This window comes from Pogonomyrmex barbatus, unplaced genomic scaffold (genome assembly GCF_055798465.1).
Source record: "Pogonomyrmex barbatus isolate J1 unplaced genomic scaffold, ASM5579846v1 scaffold4, whole genome shotgun sequence".
NCBI classification, from domain to species: domain Eukaryota; kingdom Metazoa; phylum Arthropoda; class Insecta; order Hymenoptera; family Formicidae; genus Pogonomyrmex; species Pogonomyrmex barbatus.
The window spans coordinates 4,247,604-4,271,457 of record NW_028297138.1 but is presented as its reverse complement, the minus strand read 5'-3'; the positions used below and the strand labels follow the sequence as shown (position 1 = coordinate 4,271,457).

At 33.2% G+C, this 23,854-nt stretch overlaps 1 long non-coding RNA gene and 1 pseudogene across 1 annotated transcript in view; one reads left to right on the top strand and one right to left on the bottom strand.

Moving 5' to 3' along the window:
* LOC148935694 (uncharacterized) overlaps positions 1-23,854 on the top strand; it is a 175,958-nt gene that overhangs the window by 26,997 nt on the left and 125,107 nt on the right. The gene's annotated exons all lie outside the window — the stretch shown is intronic.
* Positions 18,209-20,880, bottom strand: LOC148935700 (uncharacterized; annotated as a pseudogene).

Genomic DNA, 23,854 nt, shown 5'->3' with positions numbered 1-23,854 from the left:
AAGGATAACTATGAGACATGGAAGATTCATATGGAATTTGTACTCATTATCGACGCTTGGAAGTACGTGTCCGGTGAGAAGCTCAAGCTGGTGATAAACGCGGAAAGCATGAACTCGCGGCAAGTAATGGAATCATGGAATAAAGAGAATAGGAAGGCCAAAGTCAAAATCCTTCTAGTCATAAAAGCGTTCGAGCTCAAATAGATGAAGGAGTGTGCCTCGCGCGATGTTTGGCTCAAATTGAAGTCGATTTACCAGTCAAGCGGACCGAATGAAAAGCAGCCATGCTTAAGCTGTTAACGAGGCAAAAGATGGCGGAGGAGGAGGATGACGCGCGCGATCGTCTCCGGAAGTTCTTCGACCGACAGGCTTCGAGAAATGAACATTGATATTCTTTGCGATTTGCTTAGTGTACTATTGATGAATAGCTTTCCGCAGACTTTTGAAAACTTTAGATGTGCAATCGCGCGACGAATTGCCGGAGCCCGAAACCCTGCGCGTGAAAATAGTAGAGGAATTCAAGGTCAAGAAGAACGAAACAAATGAGGTTACATCTAAAGCAATGTTCGCAAAAAGACAAAATGACATCTAGACGTAAATCGTAAAGGCGATGGCAAATCGAGAAATACACCAAATCACACGAACAAGGCGAAGCGCGGACATGTAAAATTCAAATGCTGATGTGGAACAACCGGACACATTGTGCAAAGAATGAAATGTTCCAAAAAAAGGATATCGACGATGCAAACTTCGCGGAACACACAAATTTTTTCGAAGGCGCTCGGCGTGGACGACCGTGAAGGGAGAGATTATTGGTACCTGGACTTTACACTGCACACATGCAATGGCAAGGTCAGCTTCCAAAAGATCGTGAGACGTACGACGGGCGCGTCAAATTGGCCGGCGAAGAAGCGTCAATACCGGTTTGTGGAAGAAAGCGCGTATTCATCGTTGCAGACGTGAGGGGGCACACGAAGAAATTCAAAATCGACAAAGCGCTGCATGTGTCTGAGTTGCAGACGAACCTCTTATCAGTCGGCAAAATCACGGCGGATCACGATTATCATGTAATTTTTGACAAGACTAAGGCCGTGGTTACCGACGCACAGAATAACATAATCTTAATCGCGGACAAAACGGATGGTTTGTATTATGTTCATGGAACGATTGACGAATACGATCCCAAGATAAATCTCACAAATGACACGAGCGCTCACACTAAAATCGAAACGTGGCACAGAAAGATAGATCATTTGAACGTTTGTGACCTCATTGAGTGTAACGAGAGCGTGCGGGAAATAATTCTCGGGAAATCAATCGATTTCGAATGCGGAATTTGCATGCGCGGAAAAACGACTAGGATTCCGTTCCCGAAAAGTGAACCAAGGAATATAAAATTCTAGAAATGATCCATAGCAATGTTTGCGAACCGATGCGTCGATTCGAACGGAAAAGCAAGATATATAGTGACATTCATCGACGACCACTACCGTGCGAGATTCGTCTTTTGAAAAGAAATGACGAAATGCTGAATGCGTTCAAGGACTTCAAATCAACGGAAAATCAACATGGAAAGAAAATACAATTTCTTCAGATTTCTTCTTCAGATCGATAATGATAAACAGTTTCGAAACCAAGTCTTCGACAATTTCCTGCGGAGATTCGACGATTGACCGTCATACGTTTCCCCAGTAGAACGCATTGCTGAGAAAAAAAAATCGAACTCTCTTCAACATAACGAGATGTCTGCTCATGGAATTACAGCTTCTTTTTGGAGTGAGGCAATTAACACCACAAACTACGTTTGAAACAGGTGCATATCGAGAAGTCTCAAGAGAAAAACGCCCTTTGAGAAGGGGACTGAAAGAACTTCAAATGTCGCTCACTTTCAACCGTTCGGTACAAACGTTTATACGTTCTATCGGGACTCGACGAAGAGCAAGTTGGATTCTCGCTCAAAAAGAGGCATACTCGTCGGGTATTCAAAGGAATCGAAGGCCTATCGGATCTCACTGCCGAAAAATGAAAAATTGACATAGCGAAAGATGTAAAGTTTATTCCGAGCGTAGGTGATCGACTCGAAGTCGAATTCTTTGCTCAATTTTCCGAGCAGAACGTCGAAAACAGCGAGACTGAGGAAAACGAGGCAATTTTCTATCCTCCATGTATCGAGAGTGACATGAATTCTGAACGCAACGTCGATCAAGACGGTGAGGCTCTGAATTCCAGCCAAGTCGAGGACAAGGATCAAGGGAGCGATGTCGAACGCGATCGAAACCAGTCACACAGAGGTCGAGGCAAACCGAGGCTCATTCGTACGAGTAACCGAGGAAGGCCTAGACTAGGATCTAAAAGAATACCAAGTAAATGCAATAAATTTGGTTGATGAGGAGCTATTTCTCACCGAAATATTTCTCAAAGGAGCTATAAGCGGGAGGCATTCTAGGGAGTAATCGATGCAATAGTCATCGAAATGAGAAGCATTCTCAAAAATGACACGTGGATCGTAATGAACAGGCTGACAAATCAGAAAGTCATTGACAGTCGCATCGTTCTGCGAAACAAATACAGGCAGGCTGGAACAATTGATCGCAGAAAGTTCGCGTTGTCGTCTGAGGGTTCACTCAAAGACCGGGGATCAATTTTAAAGAATCATTTGCGTCAGTCGCGCACCTGTCTTCAATCAGGACCATGTTAGCCCTGGCCGAAAATGAAATGACGATGAATCACTTCGATGTAACGACGGCTTTCTTAAATGGAAAATTAGAAGAGGAGGTATTCATCGAGGTTTCGGAATACACAGTCGAGGTTCTGCAAGAAATTGTGAATACTTCCGCCAGCTACCCGCCATCGACGTCATTGGAAGAAAGGCTGCGAGGATGTTGGAAAAATTTGCTAGAGGCATAGAAATCTGCTTGTTAAAAAGAGCACTCTACGGATTTCGTTAAGCAGGACGGTGTTGGAACATCCGCATCGATGAAGAGTTAAAGGGATTTGCAACGAGAAGGTCAACCGTTGACTCATGCATCTATTTGATGGGGAGTGATAACAGTCTGACTATTATCGCCGTGTACGTCGATGATATCCTGGTGGCCTTGAAGGATATGAGACAAATCGAAAGATTCGAGAAATATTTACGCAACAGATTTGAAATCATCAATCGTGGAAAGGTTGAGCACTGTCTTGGCTTGGAATTTACAATCAGAAAGCGGAAGATTTCGATCAAACGGGGTATATTCGTGATCTACTGGACCAATTTCGAAAGTCGAAATCCGTATCAATGCCAAAGGACCCCGGAGCCAGTTTGGAGATGAGCAATGATTAATAGGATACGAATGGTTCCGCATTGCCCTACCGCCAGCTCATCAATATTCTTATGTATAATATATATATAGTATTTACATTTGAAAAGTGACATATATAATATATCTTGTAAATATGAGCCCAATCAAATTGATTCAATTACATTTATTTTATATCCATTTAAAAATGAAAAAAAAATTATACATATATATATATATATATATAAAATTTACACACACACACACACACACACACACACACACACACACACACACACACACACACACACACACACACACACACATCAAACGATTAAGCATTCGTAAAAAACTTTTACATATTTCAATGGGATTTATTAAACAACGCTACGAGCTTTTGTTACAACCCAAAGTTTTTTCTTTAATGCTTGAGAACAAATTCCTATAGACAATAATTTTTTAATTATAAGCCTTTAAAATCAATGAATCAGATCGCCTAAAATTCGCATGTTCAGAGAGTACAATGCAAAATGCTAAAAACAAAAGCTGTCGTTTCTTTTATATATGTACAAGAGAAAATAGTTTTGGCAACTATATTTATGACAATTATGAAATTTAAATATCTTGAACTAGTTTTTCAAAATAATAAATATAAAAGTTTGAAAACAATAAAATTATAGTATTGAATATAACAAAAATAGAGTGTAACAATATATGAATTATTAATTGATAATGAAATAGCGACTCAACTATAATTTTATAATTATAAAAACTTCATACAAATAGAATATAACATCACATTTTTCTAGCTTAAACAAATATTTTTGTGAAGTAGGCATAGTGCCACAATATCATTGAAATAAATTTAAAAGAATACATACTGACAATAACGCTATACAATATAATTTATTGTAGATGTGGTCAGTATACAATATATTGGTTTATCGTAGATAAATTGTATACTAGCAACTAGAAATTTATATACAAATAGCACTTCAATTACGTATAATAAAATTGTAATAAGAACGATAAATTATATAAATCAAAAAAATATAGTAATATTAGTCATTTGTAATAAATCGTTACAATATATTAGTTTATTTATGATTTATTATAAATCATTAATATTACTATATTTTCTTCGTTTATATAATTTCGTTTATATAATTATTTTTTTATTAACAGTTAATTAATTAATTGCTCTTATTACAATTTTATTACACTAAAACAATACAAGTACACGCGTAGCGCGCGCCATTTATTTAATTTTATAGTTTTTAGAAGGGATGTATGGTACAACCCTGTTGTAATAAATCCTTATTACAATTTTCTTCTTTTAAAAGTTATATTATTATTTAGTATTACTAAATAATAATCTCTCTCAATAAATCGATAAGTCTAACTGTCAATGCACAATGACATTTGTTTTCGTTGTATACATATCAAGATATCGAGATCGAGAAAATCAATCGGCATCATGAGAAAGAGGTAACAATAAATTCGATTCGATTTAACATGACCTTTTTTAGATAGGACTAGAACATAACAGGCGCGCGCTAGGCGTGCACCACTAAGCTTTTTATATTATACATTTTTATATTATTCTATGAATAAATATACAATTTTAAAAATATAAGTTTACATGATTATAATCTGTATTTATAATAAAAACAAAAAGAAACAAAATGAATAAAAACAATATAATTCTAATCTAAACTTTCAGCGTTAGAACATCTTTCTGTTTTAATGCATTTTATACAGTGTAACCTCATACAGCACAGAAAGATTGCAACATTTCTGAAATATTTTATTGCAAAATTACAACGTTGCAAAAACCTTGTAAAATGTTGCTACAAGATTGCTACAAGATTGCAACAGTAACATGTCCGCCTTTAGAAATATTACAATGCAACATTACAACAAGATTATAATATAATGTACACTTAAAAATACTAAAATAATGCTATAATAATTAGTAATTTTAATAATCTGTGAGATACAAATGGCAAACATTAAAAAAACAATTACATAAACAAATTTACGATACTCTATTACAGTGCTCGGAATTAGTTATCCTTTTCGGCTCGATTTCGAAGACGACGCCTACAATTCCCCCACTACCTCGAGACTTGACGGTCGAGCCGCCGTAGTCTTATGCCTCAGGAACGTCTTATATTAAAAATGCATCATTTCCGCCAAACCATTATTAAATCAATTTTTTAATGAAATTATTTTTATTTTTACAAACATTAAATTTTTTTAAATATTTTGTGTTTTATAATATTTAATGATAATAAATACATTTATAATAAAATTATTACAGAATCATTAGAATAATTAGTTAAAAGTTTTAACAATAGGTTCCGCATCACCCATGAGGTACTATTGTTGATACGTTTTCTTTTTAGTGGTTTCCGCAGTAGGTCTATTCCATTAAAAAATAAGAAATTAAATATGCCTTGGCAGGAAAATAAAACTCTATATTATAAAATATGATATACATATAAAGAATAAAAAAAACGAAAGGAAGAGCAATTCGTATAAAAATACTAATTTGATTTTTTTTGGGTCATTTACACGATTCTACTAGAGATGATATATAGTTCGCATCAACGAGGATAATGATACACAAGAAAAGAAAAACGTTCTTCGAATGCTTACTATCTCTGCTGATGCAAACCAGTTCTTCCAAAATTTCTATTGATATATCATCTCTACTAAAATCAACGTAGAAAATAAAATTAATTTTCCATCTAACATCTAAACAAACAAAAATTATACCGGTCACGCTTTTATTTTTCATTTCTTGTCTTCAAGTCATATATGATTTTTTTTCCTTTTTTTTCTTTCTTTCTTTCATATTTGATTCTTTTTAATAAAATAGGAAACTATTAAATAAGGAAATTATTAAGGAAATCATTTTAAAAAAATACGTCAATAATACCTTACGAGTGATGTGGAACCTTATTGTTAAAACTTTGATTATTTTAATTATTATGTAATAATTTTATTATAAACGTATTTATTATTATTAAATATTATAAAACACATAAAATATATTAAAATGAAAATTTAATGTTTGTAAAAATAAAAATAATTTAATAAAAAAATTGTTTTAATAATGGTTTGGTGGAATATACAATTTGGGCGCATTTTTTATATGAAACGCTCCGGAAAGCGGAAAAAAAGATTTTCTGCACAAAATCATTACAGGCGATGAAAAGTGAATTCTTTATGATAACCCTAACGTAGAAAATCATGGGTGACCTTGGTCAACCTTCGACATCGACGCCAAAGCCCAATACCACGCTAAGAAGGTTTTGTTCTGTATCTGGTAGGATTGGAAAGGTGTGTTGTATTACGAGTTGTTACAACCGGGTGAAACAATCACGGCATACCACTACCAACAACAATTGACCAATTTGAGCGATGCATTAGAAGAAAAGAGGCCATTTACTGGCCAAGGACGTCATAAAGTGATCTTGCTTCATGACAATGCTCGACCATGTTGCGAAAGCGACTCAGGATCATATCTTTGCGTTAGACTGGGAACTTCTCCCGCACGCGGCGTATAGCCCAGACATGGCGCCTTCAGATTACTACCTATTTCAGTCGCTGCAGCATCATTTGGCTGATACACATTTCGTGAGATTTGAAGAGATACGAAAATGCATTGATAACTTTATCGCTTCGAAGCCGGTGAACTTCTATCGTCAAGGAATTCGCAAGCTACCCGAAAAATGGCAAAAGGTCGTTGATGCAAACGGGGAATATTTCGCTGACTTATATTTTTTTGTTTGTTTTTGAATAAAGATTGAATTTTACAAAAAAAGCTCAGAACTTTTTTGTACACCTAATATTATTAATTGAACTTATACTAAAAATTATTTGTTAAATTATTTATAATACAAAATAAAACTTATATATTAGATGTACAAAAAAGTTCTGATCTTTAGATTTCATATAACCGAAATAATTTAAATTTTATATATCTTCCCGCCCTTTTGCGGTTTTAAAGCGTTGACATTTGGCCTTCTAAAATGCCATACGGTTTGGCGTTTGATGCACATAACCTCAAAAATCAGTAGTGTTCACGATGGCAATAACAAAAGAGCATATTCGATTTGTCATCTACTTCGCGTTTCATCTGAAGAAAAATGCTGCTGAAGTCACTGTAATGATTTGTGCTGCATATGGAGAGAACGCTGTAAATCATACTACATATAAAAGATGGTATCAAAAATTTCGCCAAGGAGATTTCAGTCTTGAAGATGAACCGCGTGCTGGACGCCCTCAAAAGATTGAAACGAATTGTAAGCACTGTTGGATATAAACTCTGCGCAAACTAAAAAGGAGCTTGCAGAACAGCTTGGCATTACGCAGCAAACCATTTCCGTACGTTTACATATGATGGGAAAGGTTCAGAAGGAAGACAGATGGGTTCCGCATGAATTGTCCGAAGACAACAAAAATCGTCGGCGTGACACTGCACTCACTTTGCTTTCAAAGTTCCGGAAAAAAGATTTTCTGCACAAAATCATTACAGGCGATGAAAAGTGGATTCTTTATGATAACCCTAAACGTAGAAAATCATGGGTTGACCCTGGTCAATCTTCGACATCGATGCCAAAGCCCAATATCCACGTCAAGAAGGTTTTGCTCTGTATCTGGTGGAAAGGTGTGTTGTATTATAAATGTTTCATATTTGATTCAATTTTCAATTAATCTTTAAAACAGTTCACATTCTTCGCGTTCTGCGGATCGGTATGTTTCGCGGGATAGCGTCAATCGGATTTGGTCAGGATTGCGAAGAGAAATAAAATAAAGAAATATCGAATTAATATGTATACTTATGTATATCGAGGTACACGGTCGTGGCTCGTCGCCAAGTGTGAGCGCCAGTGCTTCACGAGCTCGAGACCGTGTCTCTTTACGCGAGCCGACGAGTTACTGACCATCAAGATTATCAGATCTCAATAACGGTTGAACTGATCAATTTCTGAATAGGGGCAATCGATAGCTTAGGTTTGAATTATATAATAAAAGTGTTTTTAGTTTTCCTCTCCGTGTCGTATGAATGGAGATATTATGATCCAAAATCCGATACCTAGAAATTTACATTTAAAAAACGTTATCATCATTATTATTATATCGTTGCTTTCCATATGGGCTACAGTTGCAATTTTCGTGGCACTACGCGGCGGCGACGATGAAGCCCTCGACGTGAGATATGAATGTTATATTAATTTGTTATATTAATTTCACGGTCATTCCGCAGTCTCACTGCATATTTTCTCTCTTCCCGCAACCTCTCCGGATATCTCTGCAATCATTCCGCAACTTTCTTACAATTTCCATATATCTCTGCAACCATTCCGCAACTCTTTCATAATCTTCCCGCATATTATTGCAGCTATTCCGCAACCATTCTGTAATCCTTCCGCAATCTTTCCACATATCTTTACAGCTATTCCACAACCATTCTACAACTTTTCCGCAATCTTTCCGCATATCTTTGCAACTATTCTATAATCATTCCACATATTTCCGCGATCACTCCGCATTCCGTAACTCTTTTGCAATCTTTCCACACATCTCCGTAACCATCACAAGTCTCTCATAATCTTTCCGTAATTCTCCGTAACTTTCCGCGTTCTCTTTACCTTATTCGCAACCTTTTCGCAACAATTCTGGAACCATTCTGGAACCATTCTGCAACTTTTTTTATATATCAAGTTTTCTATTATATCTTTTTTTGTAATCTTTTCGCATAACTTTGCATCTCCTTCGCAACTCTTCCACAAGCATTCCGCAACCATTCTGCAACTATTCCACAATCTTTTCGCATATCTTTATACCTCTTCCGCAACATTTCCGCAACTATTCTGCAACCATTCCGCAACTCTTCCACAATCTTTGTGCATATCTTTGCACTTCTTTCGCAACTCTTCCGCAACCATTCCGCAACTATTCCACAATCTTTCCGCATATCTTTATACCTCTTCCGCAACATTTCTGCAACATTTCCGCAACCGGTCGTGGGGATTCGAGAAAAATATACATATATATATATATATATATATATATATATATATATATATATGTATATTGTAATATATGTATATGTGTGTATGTCATTGTATTGTTGACTTGTTGTTCTAAATACATTATTGCGATAAATATCATCACATGTCTCGGTAGTCGAAAGGATAAGATGCCTGCTCGGTAAGCAGGAGATCCAGGTTCGATTCCTGGCTGAGGTGGTATTTTTTCGCAAAATAATTACGAATTTTCACGACTGGTTCGTGGTCGGGCCCCGCACACCTTCCTTTCTTATCCCTTCTTTTCGCAACTCTTCCGCAACCATTTCGCAACTCTTCCACAATCTTTTTGCATAATATTTGCATAATATTTTTGCATAATATTGCACAATATTTTTGCGCCTCTTCCGCAACTCTTCTGCAACTCTTCTGCAATCTTTCCGCAACTATTCCGTAACCATTCCGCAACTCTTTTATAATCTTTTCGCATATCTTTGCACTTTTTTCGCAACTCTTTTTTTAAAATTTTTCTGTCACCATTTAAAAAATTTTTATTTTTAATCGTACGGACTTCAAATTTAATATTTATATATATTCATTTTTAACTAAGAGTTTAACATAGATGTGACCTTGAAATTTCAAATTTTCCAAAAATATTTTCAAGGTCATTTTTCATTTTCTTATTTTCACGATCTATAGACCTAGAAGATCATAAATAATGCAACTTTATACTTTAATTGTAAATTTTTTTTGCCGCCATTTTGAAAATTTTTATTTTTAATCGTATGGATTTTATAATCGGTATTTATATATGTTTATTTAGAATAAACGTTTTGGCACAGATGTGACTTTGAAATTTCAAAAATATTTTCAAATCTTATTTTAACATCAAGATATACTCCCTCCGTCTCCCTCCGTTCTCTTTTCGTCTCTCTCTCTCTCTCTCTCTCTCTCTCTCTCTCTCTCTCTCTCTTTCTCTCTCTCCCTCATCACTCTCACTCTATCTCTCCCAACTTTCTCATAATTTCACCCTTTCTGTCTCACTTACTCTCTCTCCTTCTTCCTCGCTTTCCTTTTTCATATATTTATTGTAAATAACGCAATTTTTTGTTTTAAGCTATTTTAAACTTTTTGGCTGTCATTTTGAAAATTTTTATTTTTAATTATATGGATTTCAAATTTAGCATTTATATATGTACATTTAAAACTAAGATTTTGGCATAGATGTGACTTGAAATTCCAAAAATATTTTCAAGGTCATTTTTCATTTTTTTATTTTTATGATCTATAGATCTAGAGGATCGTAAATAATGTAACTTTGTACTTTAATTTTGAAATTTTTCTGCTGCCATTTTATTTTTAATCCTATTATTGTTATTATCGCCATCTGTATGGGCTACGGCATTGAGCTCTATAGTATATTATCAGAAATTCTATGTGCGGAATTCAGACGCCGTTCGCTGGAACGATCCTCGACTGAGGGTGATGGGTGATAGAATGATGAGAATTCTTGAGACAAATCACATTAATTTAATAAGTCAGTGAAATTTGTTGCCAGTGAAATGTACAGAATATAGAGTCTAGTGGCGTACACGTTGATAAAATAGAACAGATGTTCGCTAGACAGATTGCACGCACAGGGTTGAATATTTCGTACGAATTGCGCGGTCACGTGATTGGAGAATGTCCGCAGCGTGATAAGAGAATGGTCGCAAGCTCTTTCACCTTGATCAAACTTAACGAATGATGACGTACTGCTTCGTCAAGCTGAGATACATGCACTTGTCACTGAGAATTCGCTCTTTGAGAATGCTCGCATAAATATTCTTATCGAGTTCGAGACACTAAAATCTTGATGTGACGAGAGAGAATGTGAACTAGGGATTCGCCACGATTCAAAATGCTTCGCCGAAAAGTCTCTCGCAACGACGATTTACGTAATGTTATTACGAGACGAGTGATATGACAAGTCTAACTTACGACACGAGCTGAACTTATGGAGTAAGCCATCCCTATATTAAACTATAGAAAATCGTGGCCCAGCGGAAAAAAGAACGAGCATACTGAAAGATATCTATTAGATTCGGAAAAAATTAACGGAGACCGACTGGATTTAAACTCGGGATCCCTCGTCTACTAATCCGACACTTAGTCTGCACGACCACGACGGCTCCTCTCTGTTAGTGTTTATATTCCGAATCTCTTTCATGACCGCTTACGGTCGTCTAATTCTTACAGTTCGGCCATTCTGATATTACATTCGTTCCGAATGTACCGAGTCTTTCTCTATCGGACTTTTATCCGAAACTTGGAGCTTCTGCTCCCGACCTCGATCACTTCTTGAACGACCGACACGACTCCTTTGGAGTACTACTCCGCGACTTTTTTCCGTTCATTTCTCTTGAACGACCGACACGACATTGGAGTACTACTCCACGACTTTTTCCGTTCACTCTTGAACGATCGACTTGTCAGGTAACATAGGCTGAATCTTCTCTGAGGTAACATAGGCTGAATCCCACTTCTGAGATTGAAAGATATCTATTAGATTCGGAAAAAATTAACGGAGACCGACTGGATTTGAACTCGGGATCCCTCGTCTACCAATCCGACACTTAGTCTGCACGACCACGACGGCTCCTCTCTGTTAGTGTTTATATTCCGAATCTCTTTTATGACCGCTTACGGTCGTTTAATTCTTACAATACTAAAGTTGGAATCTTTATCTCTTTTCTACAGTGTACTTATTGCTTAACCTTATGGTAATAGAATAACGTTAATCAATCCGGGAATCTCTCGATAAAGAGAGCGATTCCAACTCGCACGTTGTCTTTTTTTAGTGAGACATCCTTATACCTTGAAGGCTCACTCCAGTATACAATAGAGCTCAATGGACTACAGTTACAATTTTTGCCACTACGCAGCGGCGGCAATGAAACCTTCAGCGCGAAACATAAATATTATATAATTTGACGATCATTCCGCAATCTTTCTGCATATTTTTTCTCTTTCCGCAATCTCTCCGCATCCGTTCACTTTTTCATATACTTCCGCAATTATTCCGCAATCCGCTCGTAATTTTTCCACATATCTCCGCAATCTTTTCGCATATCATAGCAAAAATAAAAATAAAAGTGAAAATAAAAATAAAAAGATAAAAGTAAAAATGAAAATAAAAAATAAAAATTTAATTAAAACTAATGCATGAAGAATAAATTTTTAATAAAACATTTAAATTAGTTTATTTTAAATCGATTAATTTCATTTTATTGATCTAATGGAATTGAACAATCGCATTTATTGACAAATTTAACGATAAAGGCAATTGATCAATTTCTATAGAATTATTGGTTGGTTGATTAATTGAGATAAGAACTGATTATGAATATCGGCCATAAATTATCCTTGGATTTTGTTAACATGTCACCAGGTAATTGTTATTTTTATAAAAGAGTAAAAAAGTCGCCAAATGTACACGCAGTGTTTATGTGAAAGATTATTATATAAAAATGTTACTTTTTAATGCAAAAAGGTTTTTCAATTACTGACACAAATTATATCTTTATAAAAAAATAAAAATAAAACTCAAGATTTATATCTTTGCATCCGAGAACTTTTTATTTTTATAGTTGTATGTACAAGATTCATCATGTTATGATCATAACATGATGAATCTTGTACATACAACTATAAAAATAAAAAGTTCTCGGATGCAAAGATATAAATCTTGAGTTTTATTTTTATTTTTTTATAAAGATATAATTTGTGTCAGTAATTGAAAAACCTTTTTGCATTAAAAAGTAACATTTTTATATAATAATCTTTCACATAAACACTGCGTGTACATTTGGCGACTTTTTTACTCTTTTATCATATGGCACAAAATGGAAATATATATATATATATATTATTTATAAAATACTTAACGCAACAAAATAAATGATATCACAACAAACTTACTTTTTATAAAAAAGTAAAAAAGTCACCAAGTGTACGCGCAGTATGGGAAAGGTTATTATATAAAAATGTTACTGTTTAATGGAAAAAAAGTTTTTCAATTACTGACGCAAATTATATCTATTTAAAAAAATAAAAATAAAACTCAAGATTCATATCTTTGCACTCAAGAACTTTTTATTTTATTCTAGTTTATATTTACAAAATTATGCAATCTTATGTCTAATGTTCGAATAGTATATAATACTTAATTCTAATATTTGTATAAAAGATTTGATATCAAAGAAGTGGCACCAAGTTATAATTACATTATCTTGTTCAATATACAATTGCTTTTAAAATATAAAACTCGTGATAAGTATCAATTAAAAGCTTTTCCTTTCAACTCAAGTAATAACAGCTATTTTATTTTATTCTCTTTATTTCTCTTTAAAAGTTATAAATACTGACGCCAATTATATCTTCTTAAAAAAATAAAACTTAATAAAAATATAATTCAAGTATACATCTTTGCATTTAAAAGTATTTCTATTTCAATTCAAATATTACAAAATTACGTCATTTTACTAATGTTTAAATAATATATAATATATACTTCTAATAATATGTATCATTTGTATAAAAGATTTGATATAAAAAAAGTGCCAAGTTATAGTTACATCATCTCGAAAGTTCAATATACAACTGTTTTTAAAAAAATAAAACTCATGTGATACATATCTTTATATTCCCATTAAAGCCTTCTTAAAATCTAAAAATCAAATGACAGTAGCTCTCATTTTTTTTTAAATAATGATATTATAAAATTGCATTACCTGACTCAATTGAAATAATATGTATCCAATCTAAGTGTTATATTATCTAAATAATTCCATGTATATCACTTGTATAACAGATTTCAATAATTTTGATATCAATAATTAACGTCAAGTTATGTAAATTATATAACAATTCTTAAAAAATAAAATTCAAATTATTTGAAAGTTTCAAAAAATAAGACCTAATAATTATATATTATAAAGGATTTGATGCTTCATATAACAATAAAGTTTTATTAAACATGTATTTTTCTAACTAATAAGTACTAAAATTCCAAAATAGTTTCAATATTGCACAATATATGATATTCTGCCACGCACTCTGCTATATATTTTAAATAAAACGATATTTTTAAATATAAAGCAACCTTAAACAGACATACAAAAACTTGGCGCGCCTGGGTCGCATTAAAACTTAATAGTGTCTTAGATGAATAGAATTAGTTTTTTTTTAATTAAAATATGATAGATTTTAATATTTTTTATTTATATCTTTACAATTTACTTTTTTATCAATATTGATTCAATTCAATTAATGACTCTATACAATTAATTAATAATATACATTTATTCATTATTAATTAATTTTATATTAAACATATCTGTTTCTTAACCTAAAAAAGTAATATTTACACAATTAATGTAAAAAATAAATAGCGTTTTCTATTAGAATAAAATACATTAAGAACGTATATGTACATGTTTTAATATTTATTAATAAATTATTATTTTTACTAAATATTAAATATTAAATAAACATATTTGTTTATATACTTGAGAAATTTGTCGCCATAGATTTTTAAAAATTTACATAATTAATGCAAGAAGATAAATTAATGTAATAAAATAAGGGTCTAATACAGTATAGTAAAGATATGTACGTGTTTTAATGCGACGCGCCAAGTTTTTGTATGTCTGTTTAAGGTTGCTTTATATTTAAAAATATCGCTTTATTTAAAATATACAGCAAAATGCGTGCAGAATGTCAGATATTGTGCAATATTGGAACTATTTTGGAATTTTAGTACTTATTAGAAAAATACATGTTTAATAAAACCTTATTGTTATATGAAGCATCAAATCCTTTATAATATATAATTATTAGATCTTATTTTTTGAAACTTTGAAATCATTTAGATTTTATTTTTTAAGAATTGTTGTATAATTTACATAACTTGATGTTAATTATTGATATCAAATCTGTTATACAAGTGATATACATGGAATTATTTAGGTAATATAACACTTAGATTGGATACATATTATTTCAATTGAGTCAGGTAATGCAACTTTATAATATCATTATTTAAAAAAAAATTAGAGTTATTGTCATTTGATTTTTAGAGTAAGAAGGCTTTAATGGGAATATAAAGATATGTATCACATGGGTTTTATTTTTTTTAAAACAGTGTATATTGAACTTTCGACATGATGTAACTATAACTTGGCGCCATTTTTTTGATATCAAATCTTTTATATAAATGATACTTACTATTAGAATATTACATTATTTAAACATTAGACATAAGATTACGTAATTTTGTAATATAATAATTGAATTGAAATAGAAAAATTCTTGAATACAAAGATATGTATCTTGAATTTTATTCTTATCTTTTTTTAAGAAGATTGAATTTTTGAGATAATGTAATTATAACTTGGCGCCACTTTTTTCATATCAAATCTTTTATACAAATGATACATATTATTAGAGGTGAGTATATATTATATATTATTTGAACATCACTAAAATGACGCAATTTTGTAATATTTGAATTAAAATAGAAAAACTCTTGGGTGTAAAGAATATTATCATTAAACATCAAACATAAGAAGACGTAATTTTGTAATATCAGAATTGAAATAGAAATATTTTTAAATATAAAGATATATATACTTGAGTTTTATTTTTATTAAGTTTTATTTTTTTAGGAAGATATAACTGGCAGTATTTGATAACTTTTAAAGAGAATAAAATAAAATAGTTGTTATTACTTGGGTTGAAAGGAAAAGCTTTTAATTGATACTTATCACGGGTTTTATATAATAAAAGCAATTGTATATTGAATAAGATAATGTAACTATAACTTGGTGCCACTTTTTTAAAATAAAATCTTTTATACAAATATTAGAATTAAGTATTATATACTATTCGAACATTAGACATAAGATTGCGTAATTTTGTAAATATAAACTTGAATAAAATAAAAAGTTCTTGGATGCAAAGATATGAATCTTGAGTTTTATTTTAATTTTTTTAAATAAATATAATTTGCGTCAATAATTGAAAACTTTTTTTCCACTAAACAATAATATTTTTATATAATAACCTTTCACATACAAACTGCACGTACATTTGATGACTTTTTTACTTTTTTACAAAAAGTAAATTTGTTATGATATTTTAAAAGACTTGAAACTTATTTACAACTTACCGACTGGGTAAGTTGTAAATAAGTAGGTTACAAACTCTGTTTTGCTATTTACAATATTTACAGATGGCTTTTCGGAATTCAGTTTTTACAGAGAATTACAATCGCGGTTCTACGAAGAGTTTCGCGGATTCCGAGAATCCTTACAATAGTTTTGGCTTGCTGTTTTTCCACGAATTCGGCTCGCTGCTTTCCCGTGAATTTGACGTGCCGCGATAGTAGACGCGCGGTGCACGACGGTGTGCGGGGTCTTTGGTATGCGCGGTGTTAGTCGCGTGGCCGATCAGCTGATTATTCGTCGGGCGTTTCGTCTTGTCACAGTCATTTCGGATGGATTTCTCGGGCTAGTGTCAGGATGTTGCACTTGCTGTGGTTTAGAGTCAGGAAGCTCCCTGCTCTGTTACCGCCAACGACGGAAATTTGCACGCCTGCTTTGAGATCCAAGCTAAGAAGCGCTTTAGCCTGAGAGAAAGCTTGCGTGCTTCGGAGATAGGAGCGATCGGCCAGAAGCTCCTGGCTCGTTAGGAAGTGCCCTAAATCGCTTATCTGGATTGGAACGGGTATATCGAAATCAGTACTGGATATGTCTACTGTCTCGCCGGTAATAGGCCAAAATCATCCGCCGGACTCGGTTAATATACCCGAGTCGGCCGTAGATCGGGAATAATCGGGTACAGGTCGGCGGAGCTCGGATTCTGGGATCGACTCTGGGGATGATCTCGTCGGAAGATTCGCGAAATTCGCCGAACGGGTTCGGCGAATTCCGCGGATACGTTCGGTGGTGCGGTCGGTAGCGGGGCCAGCAGTGGTAGCCTATTATAACGCGCGATCTATTATAATTCACGCGTTGTTCACGTGAATTCGCTTCCTTTAAATTTCGTTTGTTGCGTCTGATGGTCGACGCGAATTATTCGACGATGGGATCGCGGAGGATCACCGTGTCGACACCTCGACGATGGTCGGTCGGGGAGTGAATATACAAATATAATTCACGCCGTTTAACAATTTCATTTACGGAAAGGGGAGTGATTCGGATGCATCATTATATCTTTAATTAATTTTAAACTATTGATTATAATTTTCATTATTTTGAAATTATAATTAATTAATCAATCAACGTATCAACAGTTTAAAAATTAATTTAAAGTTAAAATCTAAAAATTTTATTAACTTTATTTTAATGTTGCAATTTTTCTTGTATGTTATTTTTGGTTTGGACAGTTTTTGGTTTCAATTTCTAAAAGAAATTATTATCCTTAAATGTTAATAAAATTTTATATTAATTGTTAACATGATTATCAATACTTTATGTTTTAAATAATATTTATTAAATATTAAGTTTTTTATAAATTAAATATTTAAAAAATGCAAGTTTATATATATATATATATATATATATATATTTCTTTATATACGTAGTTTTTAACTTGTTTATTATCGCACTAGCTACTAAGATAAACTTTTAATGCTTGCCAAGTTTGGACGCGTGAAAAAGCAACATAAAGTTGTCCATGATTGAAAACATCTTTACAAAGATCTATTCCTATTCTGTTAAATGTCTGTCCCTGTGATTTGTTAATTGTCACAGCAACGCTAATCTTATCGGAAATTGTCTTCTTTTAAAAGTAAAAGGATATACAGTGGATATACAAAAGGATATACATTTTCGCAATACAGTGTTATACGATTCAAGAAAACAATGTCTCCTATTTTATTACCTGTTAAAATTTTACATTTTAATAAATGATTAGCAGTTCTATGATCATTAATCTAGTTACCGTTGCAAAGATTCTTTCATTGATCACTGAGGTTTCTAATCAACATAATGATACAATTCGTTTTAAACTTAATTCATAAGATAGATGAGATGACAAAGTATTTAAATATTCTGGCAGTAAAACTTCACCAAAATTACCATTATCGCCGCAGTTTTCAGTATTATCTGTACTTGTATAAATTTTTTTTCAAACGTCTAATAATTCAACAACTCGTTTATTAATTTCATCTACATCAGTATTTCTTGCAAAAAGTATTGCACACTTAGTCAATTTATCAAATTCTTTTCTTCGTATTAGATCACCGTATATATCTTCTACAATATCAGCATTAATAGACGCAACACAACAATCCGGAAGTTGTATATTATTATTAGAATCATTTAATATGCCATCTCCCAATCCCCTATCCAATAGAAATTTTGTAAAATTAGTTTCTTCTGGAAGAACTCGCATATTTTCCGTTAAAGAGAAACTTAAAAAATGTTTCCAAATAGAACTAAACTTAATCGAAAGATTTATGATTTAACTTCGAGTACTATGTACTTTAATAGGAAGAAGTTGTCTAAAATCACCACCTAACACAATAATTTTTCCACCAAAAGGTAAATCATTATTCATGATGTCACGCAATGTTCGATCTACAATTTCCAGAACATATCGCGGTGTCATTGGCGCTTCGTCCCAAATAAAAATATCTATTTCTTTCAAATATTGAGCTTCCTCTTGGATTGGATTTTAATATTAGATGATAAATCAGCAAATAATAAAACCGGCAATCTAAATGTTGTATGAATTATTTTTCCTGTTGATAATAACGTCGCTGCAATATCTGTAAAAGCCATCGTACATTATGTTTACTACGAATTTTGGCTAAACGATGGATAGTTGTACATATAAACGTTTTATCTAAAAATGCTATCCTGAAAATTAGATATAATTATATGTAATTATATGTGGTCATATTTTATATATAAACATATATACTGCCTTATATATAATTATATATGAATTATTTTTTCTCGGACTTGCTTAATCATATATAATATTTTTTTTCCAAATGACATTTTAGATACGATACAATATTATTGCTATATTTAATGTTAAATTATTTTCATGTATATTTATCAGAATCCAGTATCTATAATCACATGATTTACTTTGATAATAAAATTAGCGTTTTACATGAACATGAAAAGGCCTTTATGGCAATTAATTTGTTTAACATAAACAATATAAATAACATTCATTTGTTCTTTTAAATTATACAAATAAAAATTAAATTAACATTTTAAGGCAAAAGAAATAAAGAAATTCCGTTTAATTTTTAAAAACATAAGTAACGTAACGTTAATTTGTCAAAAGATAAATAGTGAACAAATAGAAGAATTGAAAAATGTGGATTCCATTGATTTATTCACAAAAAATGAAGAAATAGATAGGATTAATTTATATGATTCCATGATTCTATTTATATAATGTAAGTAATGACACACACACACACACACACACACACACACACACACGCGCGCGCGCGCGTACACACGCACGCACGCACGCATGCACACACATACGCAGCATGCAGCAAATACGCACACACACACATACAACCATACACACGCAGCATGCAGGCAACATGCACGCACACATATACGCGCGCACACACGCCAAGCACGCAAGCATACATCGCTCATACATGCATGCAAGCACGTAGGCAAACACACGCACACACACTCGCATAAGTACACACGCACACATACTCTCACACGTATCCATACACGTACGCACATACGCATGCAGCACACAGGCAAACACGTACGCACACATATACGCACAAACACGCAACACGTAGATACTGAAAGATATCTATTAGATTCGGAAAAATTAACGGAGACCAATTGGATTTGAACTCGGGATTCCTCGTCTACCAATCCGACACTTAGTCTGCACGACCACGACGGTTCCTCTCTGTTAGCTGTTTATATTCCGAATCTCTTTCATGACCGCTTACGGTCGTCTAATTCTTACAGCTCGGCCATTCTGGCATTACATTCGTCCCGAATGTACCGAATCTTCATCTATTGGAATTTTATCCGAAACTTGGAGCTTCTGTTCCCGAATTCGTTCACTTTTTGAACGATCGACACGACATTGGAGTACTTTTACTCCCCGACTTTTTCCGTTCACTTTTGAACGATCGACACGACTTTGGAGTATTTTAACTCCACGACTTTTTCCGTTCACTTTTGAACGATCGACACGACATTGGAGTATTTTAACTCCCCGACTTGGTTCATTTCGAACAACATACAAACGACACACACAAAATCGACTGAATTCTCCCTGTCAAGTAACATAGGCTGTATCTTCTCTGAGGTAACATGGGCTGAATCCCACTTCTGAGATTGAAAGATATCTATTAGATTCAGAAAAAATTAACGGAGACCAACTGGATTTGAACTCGGGATCTCTCGTCTACCAATCCGACACTTAGTCTGCACGACCACGACGGCTCCTCTCTGTTAGCTGTTTATATTCCGAATCTCTTTCATGACCGCTTACGGTCGTCTAATTCTTACAATACATACTCAACCGTATAAACGCACATAACGTATCCTCATTTTCATATTCATATCAATGTCAAATCTCATGATAACAACTCCTAAGATGTTTTACTTCCAATTAGTTATCTTCACTCCATTATCAAGTATCTGTTTCACAGTTATTACGAGGGTTCGATAAGTCAAGTAAAAAAGCAATAAAATCACCTATTTTCCGGAAAATTCTTTTTCACTTTTCGACGTAGTTTCCTTGGAGCTCTACACACTTAGTCCAGCGGTGTTCCAATTTTTTGATCTTTTCGGAAAAGTAGGAAGTCTCGAGACCTTCAAAATACGCATTCACAGCAGTGATGACCTCCTCATCGGATGAAAATTTCTTTCCCCCGAGCCAGATCTTGAGATTTGGGAATAGAAAGAAGTTACAAGAAGCCAAATCAGAATAATAGGATGGATGAGGCAGCAATTCGAATCTTAATTCATGCAATTTTGCCATTGCGACTGTGGAGGTGTGAACCGGAGCATTGTCATGGTGAAAGATGACTTTTTGCGCGTCAATCTCGGCCGTTTCGTTTGCAGCTCTTTGTACAAACAGAAGTGTAGAATAATAAGCTCCTGTGACTGTTTAACCCTTCTGTAAGCAGTCAATGAAGATGATTCCTTGGGAATCCCAAAAAACAGTGGTCATTATCTTCCCGGCCGACAAAACAGTCTTCGCCTTCTTCGGTGCACATTCACTAGGCGCTGTCCACTGATCGATTGCTGTTTTGACTCGAATATATAATGATGGATCCAAGTCTACGGTCACGAATCGACGCCAAAAGTTTTGTAGATTGCGCTTAAGCATCGATAAACACTGCTGCGAAATGTCTTTTCGCATGCGTTTTTGATCGATGCAATCGCGGCACCCATCGTGCACAAAGCTTTTTCATTTCTAATTTTTTGTGCAGGATATTATGCACTTATCTACTGAGATGCCTATAATCTCAGCTATGTCACGCACCTTCATTCGGCGATCTTCCATGACGATACGATGGATTTTTTCAATCATTTCTGTCGTAGTGACTTCAATTGGATGTCTCATAGGCGCGTTTCATCTTGATTGATGTCCGGCCTCTTTTGAATTCATTAATCCAAAAATAAACGGTCTTCAACGTTGGTGCAGAGTCCCCGTGAACTTCGTCCAATTCGGCTTTAATCTGCGCAACCGTCCACTTCTTTAAATAAAAATGTTTAATCATTGCACGGAATTCGTCTTTCTCCATTTTTACGATAACTGCTGTCATGCTCACTTCCAACGTCTGCCACATGTAACACCTTCCTTTCTTATTCGGGGGCTCGAGCCATGCAATCTCTCCTGTTATGCTCCAGAGAAAAGATTATTTGTATATTTGCCAATGGGTTGGAGGGTGTCGCCGTTGCAGTCCGATCCATCGAGACAATAGGACCATCATCTCTCTGGAGTACCGGTCGTGGGGATTCGAAAGAATACATGTATATATGTATATTGTAATATATGTATATATATGTATCATTGTATTGTTGACGTGTTATTCTAAATACGTTATTTTGCGATAAATATCATTACATGTCTCGGTAGTCGAAGGGATAAAATGCCTGCCCGGTAAGCAGGAGCTCCAGATTCGATTTCTGGCTGAGGTAGTATTTTTTCGCAAAATAATTATGAGTTTTCACGACTGGTTCGTGGTCGGGCCCCGCCGTGACGCACACCCTCTCTTCTTATTTGGGATGTGTATAATGTAAACTAAGTAATGTAAATCCCCAATGTAAACTAAGCGTCGCTTTTGGCTGAAACTTTGGTATGAAGCAGTTTGAATAGTGTTACTTCCTGGCTATATACTACGCAGTTCATCGTGGCACAAACTCTCGCAAATATTTATCTGACTTATCGAACGACCCTCGTATATTGAATTCTTTATAATTTTTGTTATTTATTATTGTATATTAATTTTATCTTTTACGATGAGTTAATTTTGTTATTCCCATCTTTTTTGTTTATTAGATATATTTTTGTATGATAATATCTGATCTAACTCTTAAAAACAATTTTATCAACTCAATCGAAGACAATATATCATGAATCTCTTTTCATTTATAAATTTTCTCTCTTGAATAATTGTACGGCTTTGAATTTTTATTAACTAAATTTTATATGTATCAGAAATATTTTATTTACTTTATTTTATTTAGTTTGTTTTTATTGTTTAATTGTTTTTGCACTGAAGATGATATTGAAGGTTAAAACGTTTGCATTGATAAATCTTTGTTACGTTAATATTTAAACATTAATATTAAAATATGTTTAGTATTGATATCTAGCTTTAATTCAAATATTTCTTCGTTTGTACTCTTGATTTATTTTCATATTTAAAAGTCTTTAACTATTGTTATTTATTAATTTTTCAAGAAAATTATAATTTTCTTAGAGAAATTTTAATTTTGATTTGATTGAATGTGTCTTGCTGCAAATATAGATATTCTTATAGATATATAAATAAAAATATAATTTTCATATAGAACATTTTAAGCAAAAGTAATACGTATCATTTTAAATTCAATCAAGAAAATTTTTAAAAAGAATATTATAATATTTTAATTTATATATAAGAACATATTTGCCTTAATCTTATCAAATAATCTTTGTTTCTATATTGTTAACAGCATCTAGCTTTTTTAAAAGCATCTAACTTTTTTCTCAATTTATTCACTTCATTCTTTTTTTCTAATTTTCTGCTGAATGTATTATTTATCATGTAGAGAAATTATTGGCTACATAGACCGTATTGAATCTCCACCCTTTGTTGGCAACAATAAAAAAAAAAAAAAAAAAAAATTTTCAAATTCTAAATAATAAATAATAACAGTGGAAAACATTCAAGTTGTAGCATGGAACGAAAATGTTGATTTAATAGAAAAATATATATACGCAAATCATGTAAGTTACTTTATTTTATATATTAATACATACAAA